Source organism: Eulemur rufifrons, chromosome 4, assembly GCF_041146395.1.
Source record: "Eulemur rufifrons isolate Redbay chromosome 4, OSU_ERuf_1, whole genome shotgun sequence".
In the NCBI taxonomy this organism is placed as follows: Eukaryota; Metazoa; Chordata; class Mammalia; order Primates; family Lemuridae; genus Eulemur; species Eulemur rufifrons.
Window position 1 is genome coordinate 67,954,541 of NC_090986.1, and position 9,542 is coordinate 67,964,082.

The window sequence follows — 9,542 nt, forward strand, 5'->3', positions numbered from 1 at the left end:
CTGGCATTGTACGTGGCCCCTCCTTGAGGTGTAGGGCACAGCTGGCAGTGTGGCCAGGGATGGCCACGTAAGTCCCGTCAGGACGCAGTCGCGCACCCGCCCACGTTTCACTACCCGAGTTTAATCACAGTGCAGATTCCATGTTCCTGTCCCGATACTCTCTGAGAAGTGCCTGATGATGCTGATGTACTTACAGACACAAGAACAATCTTTGCTATAATTGTATAAAGCCATAAATGTACATAAATTATGTTTAAATGGTTTGGTGTCTTTCTTTTCTAATTGTGTAGAACAAGCTCTTTATTAGGAATTGTGTGTGTGTGTAGCTATCAAGTACTTGAGTTAAATCTCGTCAGCCACAGTGTCATGGTTTATTCAAAGCTGGTATTTCCTTTGGAGGAAGGGGGAACAGTCCCTCTGGGACCAATCTGTAGCCCCCCAAGATAAAGAACAAGCACAATCCCTGGTAACAAACAACCCTGAAGTATTTCATCTTTGGAATGTGTGAAACTGCATCTGGGCCAGTAATTACTAGGCATGTGAAATTGCATGTCAGAACAGACCGTGCTAAAGGTGAAAACACTTGAGGGCAAGTTAGGGTCTGACTAGCAGGTCACAGGGCAGACACTGGATGGTGTGGCTTTCCAGGAGCACATGTGCTCCAGCCCCTACTGCCCGTTTGCTGAAGGAGGAGGACCAACCCTCCTTTAAGTGGCTGCAGATCGGAAATTTTTATGTTTGCATTTAAAAATGCCTGAGGAATACGCTGGGATAAGATGAATGTGGTTAAAGTGCATTTTTACTAATAAATCAGTATGAAGTCCAGTCTTCTTACTTCTGACCAGGCAAGTGAATGAATGAATTGGAGTAGCAAGGAAGTAGGTTATTCTAATGTTTACTGGTTTAGACACCAGAAGGTCACTTCACCTTTCACAGTTGTATCATTTTGAGTTTTTTTTTTGTTTGTTTTTAACGCCCTTCCAGCCGTGGAACCCTTTGCTTTAAAATACACGGTAGTTGGAAGACCAGTGTGTAGAAGAGATAAAAGCATCTACTCCCAGATCCTGGAGCTCATGCAGAAATCAGTTTGAAAACTGCTCATCTAGTCCAAGTGCAGAAAACCGCCTTGATCATACATACCACCAGCACACACATCAGCTGGCCTTCCATAGCCCTCTTTGCATGTACACAAAATCATGCATCTAATGCCATTGCTTGAGAGCAGTGTCCAAATTTTAATTCCTAAGAGGGAGCAACACAGCAGGAAGGTTTCCCTGGGAGGAGCTCAGTGCTTCACTGGTTAAGCCTGGAGAGACTCAACTTCCTAGGACAGTATCTAGGCCCCTGCTGTGACCAGAGATGACAGTAGAATCCGGATGTGTACTTAGGATTGTTTCTTGACCTGTGAACCAGCCACACTGGAGGACTTTGCCTTGGCTATTGTTTCTCCATGTTTGAGGTGGCCTATAACAAAGATGGTACTAGTTAAACTTACACTGTTGGCGTGGTGAAGTTAGGAAGGTGGAGTGCTGTTCCAGGGGATGTGTCATGCTAAGTGGCAGTCTCTGAAGTAGACACCCTCGCATGCGCATTGGACCTGGTACCATTTGATAGTGTTCACTGAGCCTGCAGTTGGGCTGTGGCCTCTAAAATTGAAGTATATTCATGGTAGGTTTCTTTATTGTAATTTATTATTTGGGTGTAAAAATTGCTCTCTTGATAACTTACATACATGGACTATGGGATTTTTTGAGTTTAAGTAACTGGAAATAAAATGGAATTTCTGATGACAGGGGAAGGGAGGTAGCTGTGTGTTGGGATGGAGGAAAGAGACAAGCAGGTAGTCCTGGGAGGCGGTGGACGATATGTCAGGAACCCAGACGTGAAGTGGAGCCGTAGGCCTTGGAAGAAGCTACACAGTGGTTTTGGGCATGTAGAAGTTAAGAGAGAGCTTTAGTTTTTGAGGTCAACTGGGAGAGGAGGGTTTTTGTGCAAGTGTGTAGCTTTGGTAATATAACTGTTACAGGGGGAAGCTGTATTCTGAGAAGATACCCACCTGTTACAGGAAGACGGGGGAAAAGACTGAGGCCAAATTTTCTTAGCTTAACTGGGAGCGGGACACTTCCCACCCCACCTCATCCCGCGGTATTTTCCATAAACTCCTAGGCTGAAGGAAGTTCTTGCCATTAGTACCTTTTTCACGTTCACATTTCCCCAGAGTGAAAGTCTTGTTTGCTTGGCAGCCGTTCGTGGAAAGTAGGGATTTACATCATTCTGTATGTATTACTTCCATGAGCTCCAATCCCCAGACAAGCAATTTTTACAGAATTTCTACCAAAGTTAAACATTGCAGATGGCAGCATAGGGACCATGCTGGGTTCTTGGAGTTACTGGAGTTACTGCAAACATTACCTGGGTTGTAACATTACTAAAACTGCCGCCCAAGTCAATGATCTTGGATGAGACAGCTGCTTAAAAAAGGGCTTGCCCGGTGCAAACTAGTCGAGCTATTGTTTCCCAAGAAGTTCCCTACTGTGGACCTGTACTAAGGAAATACAGAGACGTGTTACCTTACTGGATCTTGACCTCACCCAGTCTACAGAGTAGACTCTATAGGACTCCACCTCCATGTGCCCATTCTTGCCCATCCATCTGGAAGACAGGGAGGGAGGAGAGGGGACAGAATGAGGCTGGTCACCTAGTTCACAAGAACAGATGGTTAAACTTACAGGAATTCTATGAGCCGATTTTAAATACCTCGATTATTAATTAAATTAGATAAACTTACTGTTACATTTAAAACAAAGTAAATCCTCAAAATCATCACTGTCTAATTACTATATTACACTCATCTGCTGCTGAGGTTACGAGGGCGGCTGTGTCAGTATGATGGGGACACTCTCTAATGGTGCGCTACTGCCCCGCTGACGCTGAACAGAGTTTCAGCTTCAAGAATACAATTTGCATGAGGGTGAAAAATAGTTTCACAGTTAAATCACATCAGCTAAGTGTATTGAGAAATCTATTGGGGAAAAAAGTAGATTGGGGTGCAAGTCCCTTTGTCAACTCCTGGTCAAATTGCCACCATATGTTGGCAACAGATACATGCCACCGTATGTTGGCTACCCCATATTTTGACTAAAAGAGTTCAGCAAATCAATGAAAGCCTTCTGTAAGAATCAATTGACCGGTAGAATGTACAGTAAAGAGTATTGTATATTTTATTATTTGTAAATTGCTACTCATATCAGCAAATTCCTAATAAATTTATGTATGTATATGCAGACATTGTTATAATTGTTTCCCGCAGAGCAAGTGGTTAAAACGTTTCCTGGCACATCACTGACTTTTGTATGAAGGCTTTAAAGGACCAGTGATTTTGACGACCTCGAGGAACAGGCAGACTAGGAATAAGGAAAAAGAAGGAGGCTGAGGAAGGGCCCAGGGTGTGGTCATGGTGGCAGGTGATGGGAAAGGGATGTTTGCATTCACTCTAGGGGCTGCCCTTGGGGATCGGGAGTGCCTCGTGTGACCTTGAGGCTGCATGTTCCCCCCCCCCCCCCCCCCCCCCCCGTAGGGGCTGATGAGTCCTCAAGGTTGGGTGGGGCACGTGATACACCTCAGAGCTAACCAGGGGGACAGTGGGACTTGGGGTGGAGAGAGAGTCACATGCAGGTGCCAAAGCTCTTGATCTGGGGAAGAAGACAGGAGGCAGTAGCAGGTGGACATCAGTGACCGGGAAGGGTACACAGTGGGGTAGCTGGATGCTGTGAGCATTGACACAGGACCTTTAACATGAGGGTGGAAGTGGAAGGTTCTGGAGTTGGAAAAGGAATGCAACAGGATGCCAGCTCTGCTTTGGAGACTCATCGTGTGTCATGGGAGGAATTACACCTGCTTACTGAAGTTACTGTGGAAACTAAATGACCTGAGCTAACCCCCTGTCCGAGTGCCCAGCACATAAACAGGGCTCACAAAATAGGGGTGACCAAAGATTCTGGTTTCCTTAGAACAGGCTGTCGTCCCAGAATGATTATTAAAAGCATCTCTCATCACTCTCAACATGTTCAGGTTTGGGTGATTGTACATTCACCCTGTCATCAAATAGCTGCTCTCTAATTAATTTCCAGAACCCTCACCTCACAGTGGATATACCAAGAGCCCCCAGTGGGTGAGAGGACCCGGGGAGCCCCGGGGAAGGATCTGTTGTGGGCTGGAGGGTTAGCCTTCTGAAAGAATGCTAGCCTCGTGTCTGAGTAGCATAGATTAAAATTTAATCTATGGCATGCTATGGTTCCCTCCCCCCAATTCAGATGTTGAAATCAGTTGTGGAGGGTGTTGGGAGGTGATCAGGCCATGTGGGTGGAGCCCTTATGAATGGCATTAGTGCCCTCACAGAAGAGACCAAAAAGAGCTACCTGGCCCCAGGTGAGGACACAAGTGAGAAAGCACCATCTGTGAACCAGGAAATGGGCCTGGATCTTGAACTTCGCAGCTTCCAAACCTGAGAAATAATCCTGTTTTGTATAAGCCAGCCTGCGGATGGTGTTTTGTTGTAGCAGCCTGAATGGACTAAGACAGCACACAAGGTCCTTCCCAACCTTCCTTTGCATTTTCGTCTCTACCCTGTGGACCAGTCACACTTCATTCCCTTTTTGCAGGTTGGAAGGTCTGTTTATCCAGAATGCCTCTCACCTCCCTTCCTTGTCATTCAAGGTCCAGCTCAAAGCCTTGCCCTACCCTTCAAGCCCACCCCAAGCCCCCGTATCAGAGTTATGACACAGGTGAACCCGATGAATTCAGGACTCCTTTTCCAAATACACGCATGTGATTGTGTTTAGCTGTGGCTAAATAACAGTAATCCTCAATAATCCTGCTGAGGCAGCCCTACAGCCATCCCACCAAGAAGTTCAGAGCTGGGCCTGCCTGCCTGTGGGCCATCGCCGAGCTCCCAGTGAGTCTAAAGCAACTGGCTAGTGCACTTGACCACCGGACACAGCCAAAGGCATTCCTCTTTGGTGAGCCAGTCCACGGCTGCCAACATTCCAACAAATTAAAAGCAGACCAAGAAGCCCCAAGTATTTTAACAAGTCTGGAGCTGCTATTCACTTTCTTCAACCGAGGCAAGTACAAAGATGAGGGATGGGATGAACAATGATAAAATATCTAAAAAGGATCACTGGCCTGCCTTCCAGCCAGCCCTCTCCACGGCTGCAGAGTCCTCCGTTTCCATACAGCTTTTCTTTGGACTCCAGGGACGGAGCCAGCCTTTCACTTAACTCTCACCTCCAGAATTGCCATTGATAACACTAAATGCCAGTTTGTCTGCCTTCCCCCTGAAAGGGTTGCATGTCTATAGAAACAGCTATGTTGTGTGTTGTGCTAATCCTGGGACAATTATAGCCTCTGAGTTAAAAAAAACAAAACAACAAAAAAAACAGCTGGCCGCCCTTAATTAAACAGATAGTTGATTTGTTTTCACATCCCCTCACCTGAGAAGGACATAAGCACTGTCATTTGTGGATTTGCCTTAGTGTTGTGTCATTGGGCTCTTTCCACTTCTCCCCAGCCCAATGGGATTGGATGAAATACATGGAGTTCATGTTCTGATTTTTTAAAATATTATTTTGAAACATTTGAAATATTCAAATTTTTTTTGAAATATTTTGAAATGAAATATTATTTTGAAAGGAAGGTAATTGATTGTCGTCCTTTACAAGATAAAACTTCTTCCTACCCAAACAATGGCTTGGTAAAAAGGAGGCACGACCTGAAGTCAGGCAGTTGTGTTTAGAAATAATTTGTGACGTTGTGATAAAAACAGACCCTGATTAGTAAATTTCATTTATTCTTGTAAACACATCCTCCGAGACTTCAGAAGTTCTTAGAGCCCTATTAGCTATATTTTATACATTTATCTTTAAGTTTCTAGTTCCCTTCTGACTACTTTTTTCAGTCTTCAGTAATTGGTATTCCATTAAAAGCATGGATATAATTTTCAAAACCCTGGATGGGGCTGGCTGGAAGCATTTAACAGCTGTATGGAATCTCATGTAACCATCATGTGCCTTTTTTTGGAAACAACAATCTGAGCAATTGTCCTTGTCTTTTGTAAGAAAAATCACATGCTTAAAAAAAAATAGATGACTAGCAATAATTCTGTTGTCCCTTGGTTACTGGCAGGAGTAGGAAGAGAGGGAGGAAGACATACGAAAAATGCTTTCTTGGATGCCTCAGCCACACCAATCTGCAAACCTTTCTGGAGTAAATAATTTCCTTTGTCATTTCTGGGTAACTAAAAAAGGCGTCGGAATGTTTCCAGGCTTGGGCATTCTGTTATGTAATACTTTTGGAGTTGGAGTTACCTTACATTGCTCAGAGAGTTGGCTCCAAACCCAGCCGTTTTTCCCCCTGCTGGATCTGAGTGTTGGGGAAACTGATAGGAATTGAATGAATGAAAATTCAATCTTTTTTATGGACAATAATGCCCCCTCTGGGATTAGAATTTCTTAATTGGCAGCAAGAAGTTTGAATCAGCTTTGCATCCCAAAGGTGCTGTTCCAAAATCAAGCTGCCTTTGCCTCAAGTGTCCCATCCAGGAAGAGAGCTGCAGGCTTACCCCTGCAGGGAGGCTCCTGCCACTTGTGGATTCCGGAGAATAAAGGCCCCTAATAGGAAATGTGTGAGAGCAGCAAGGCTGGGCATTGACCAGAACAAAGCAAGTGTTGGGATTGGGTGTTTCTCTGCAAAATAAGCTGATTTTTTTTTTTTTTCCAGGGCAGTTTTAAGACTTGTGGAAGAAAAACTACAATTAAGAAAAGTGGATGGATTATTGGGAAAGACTTTTTATTTAAAAAGTTTTGTGATTTTAATAGCACTTTGCATTTGTAATACCTTCCATGAGAGGATACCAACCACTTCTGCCAATGCGAATTCCTCAGCCTCCCTTCGAATTAAAAAGAGTAGGGCAAACCCACGGGCCACAGACTAATGAAAAGTGTCCTGGGAGAGGGAGGGGAGCTTAGTTACCAAAGACCCTGAGGGAGCCTGTTGTGAAGGAGCTTCAGAAAGGAGACATGGTCTTTCTCAAAGTGTGAGCTACTAGCTGTGAGCAACAGGATTACTTGGGAAGATTTGCAAAAATGCAAACTCTGGGGTCTCCTAGACCCGTGGTATCATAGAGTCTGGATGGGGGTGTGATGGTGGAGAAATCTGCGTTTTAACTGTCCCGGGTGATTTTTATGAACGCTGAAGTTTGAGACCTGCCCCTAGTCTGTGGAAATGCTGTCACGTGCTCTGCTGTTCGTTCATCCATTCATTCAGCAGTTCCATTTCTTCGCTGAGCACCTGCTGGGTAGCAGACCCTGTGCAGGTCTAGGGACTGCGTATGTGGTGAACAGGACAGACCCGTCCCCCTTCCTCGGGAGGCTGGCAGCCTTCGCTTCCCTCCAGCTGTGCCGTGAGGGTTAGCAGAAAGGAGTCATGAAGTATCCTTTAAAAATAGGCGACTTGGAGCAAATAAATACTGGGCTGATACCAGGCCTTGAAACTCTAAAATTTCCGTCATTCATCAGAGGACTTTCCCTGCCCGGCTGGCTGTGGGTGCTGCATAAACGAGGTGGACGGCCTGGCCGCCTCCTCCCTAGGTGCTTACAGATCTGGGCCTTGTTTGGCTTCTCATCTGGTCTTCCCAGCATGGGGACCCACCCCTGGAGAGCACCCAGCCTGGGGACCCACCCCTGGAGAGCACCCAGCATGGGGACCCACCCCTGGAGAGCACCCAGCATGGGGACCCACCCCTGGAGAGCACCGTGGAACGGCGTGAAGGCAGTTGGAGACAAGAGGCAGAGTTGGAGACACGGCGGATTTGATCCAGGGGAACCTTGTGCCTGAGCTAACTGCCTCCAGGCCCGGTCTCAGAAAGGTCTGTTTCCCATTGGAAAGGAGGCCTTTCTTTCATTTTCTTTCCTTTTCTTCTTATTTAGTAGGGGCAAGATCTTTGAGGGAACTTGGACTGGCCCAGCTGTTGGCGCCGAGATGAGCTTGCCACCCGGAGCACTGTGGCCTGGGCTGGGCGGACACGCCTCGCCCTGGGCCGGCCTGCGGCAGCTCCAGGGAGGAAGGCCTCGCTTCCAAGCTGGTGAGGAAGGAGCAGCAGTCAGATAGGAGCCGCCCTGGGCCAGGGCCAGACACTCCATGATGATAACACATCGGCACTTCATTTGGGTGGGGTCCTCAGGGTGAGCTCTGTTCCAAGGATCACTTGAAGTCACTGCCCGTGTGGCTGCCTGAATTTTTTTTTTTTGAAAAGTGTCCCCAAAAGTAGGACATAAATCAATCTCTGTTGCAAAAAGCATCATAGCCAATACAACCTAACCTTTTCCGGTGACTCAGGGTCATCATTAGGAACATGTGTGATTTGGGCAGAGTTGGTGTCCAGAGATGTTCTCAGCACTCTTGAGGCAGATCCTGATGCTGGACTCTGTCCTTCCTCCCCGCTCCCTTGTCTTCCTCTCTCTTTCCCTCCCTCCCTTCCTTGCTCTCTTCCTTCTCTCTCTGCCTCTCACTCTTTCTTATTATGAAAATTTTCAAACAAAAAGGTAGAGAGAATTAAAAGTATAATGAACCTCCATGTGTACTCATTACTCAGGTTGAATAATTATCAACTCATGGCCAAACTTGCTTCATACACAGTTATGCATGACTTAATGACGGGGACATGTTCTGAGAAATCGTGGTTAGGAGATTTTGTCATTGTGTGAACATCACAGAGTTACTTACGCAGATCTAGACGGTACGGCATCCTGCACACCTAGGCCACACACCTGCACAGCATGCTACCGCACTGAATCCTGCAGGCAATTGTAACGCAATGGTGAGTATTTGTGTAGCTAGATGTGTATAAGCATAAAAAGGTCCAGTAAAAATACGGTATAAAAGGCTAAAAATGGCAGGCGTGTACAGGACACTTACCATGAGTGGAGTTTGCAGGACTGGAAGTTGCTCTGGGTGAGTCAGTGAGTGAGTGGTGAGTGAATGTGAAGGCCTAGGACATTCCAGAACACTCTGTAGACTTTATAAACAGTGTGCACTTAGGCTACCGTAAATCGATTAAAATATATTTTTCTTTCTTCAAGAATAAATTAACCTTAGCTTACTGTAACTTTTTTACTTTAGAAACTTAAAAAAAATTTTTTTGACTCTTTTGTAATGATTTAGGTTAAAACACAAGCACATTGTACAGCTTATAATTCTATAAGCTTTTTCTAGTTTTAAAGCTTTTTATTTTTTATTTATTTTTTAATGTTTTAAACGTTTTTGTTAAAAACTAAGGCACAAACACACGTTAGCCTAGTTAGTATTATCAGCATTGTTGTCTCCCACCTGCACACCGTGGCCCACTGGAAGGTTGTCAGGGGCTGTAACAGGCCTGGAGCTGTCATCTGTGATCACAGTGCCTTCTGGGTACTCCTGAAGGACCTGCCTGAGGCTATTTTACAGGTAGCTTTTTATACAAGTAGGAGGAAAACACTCTAAAATAA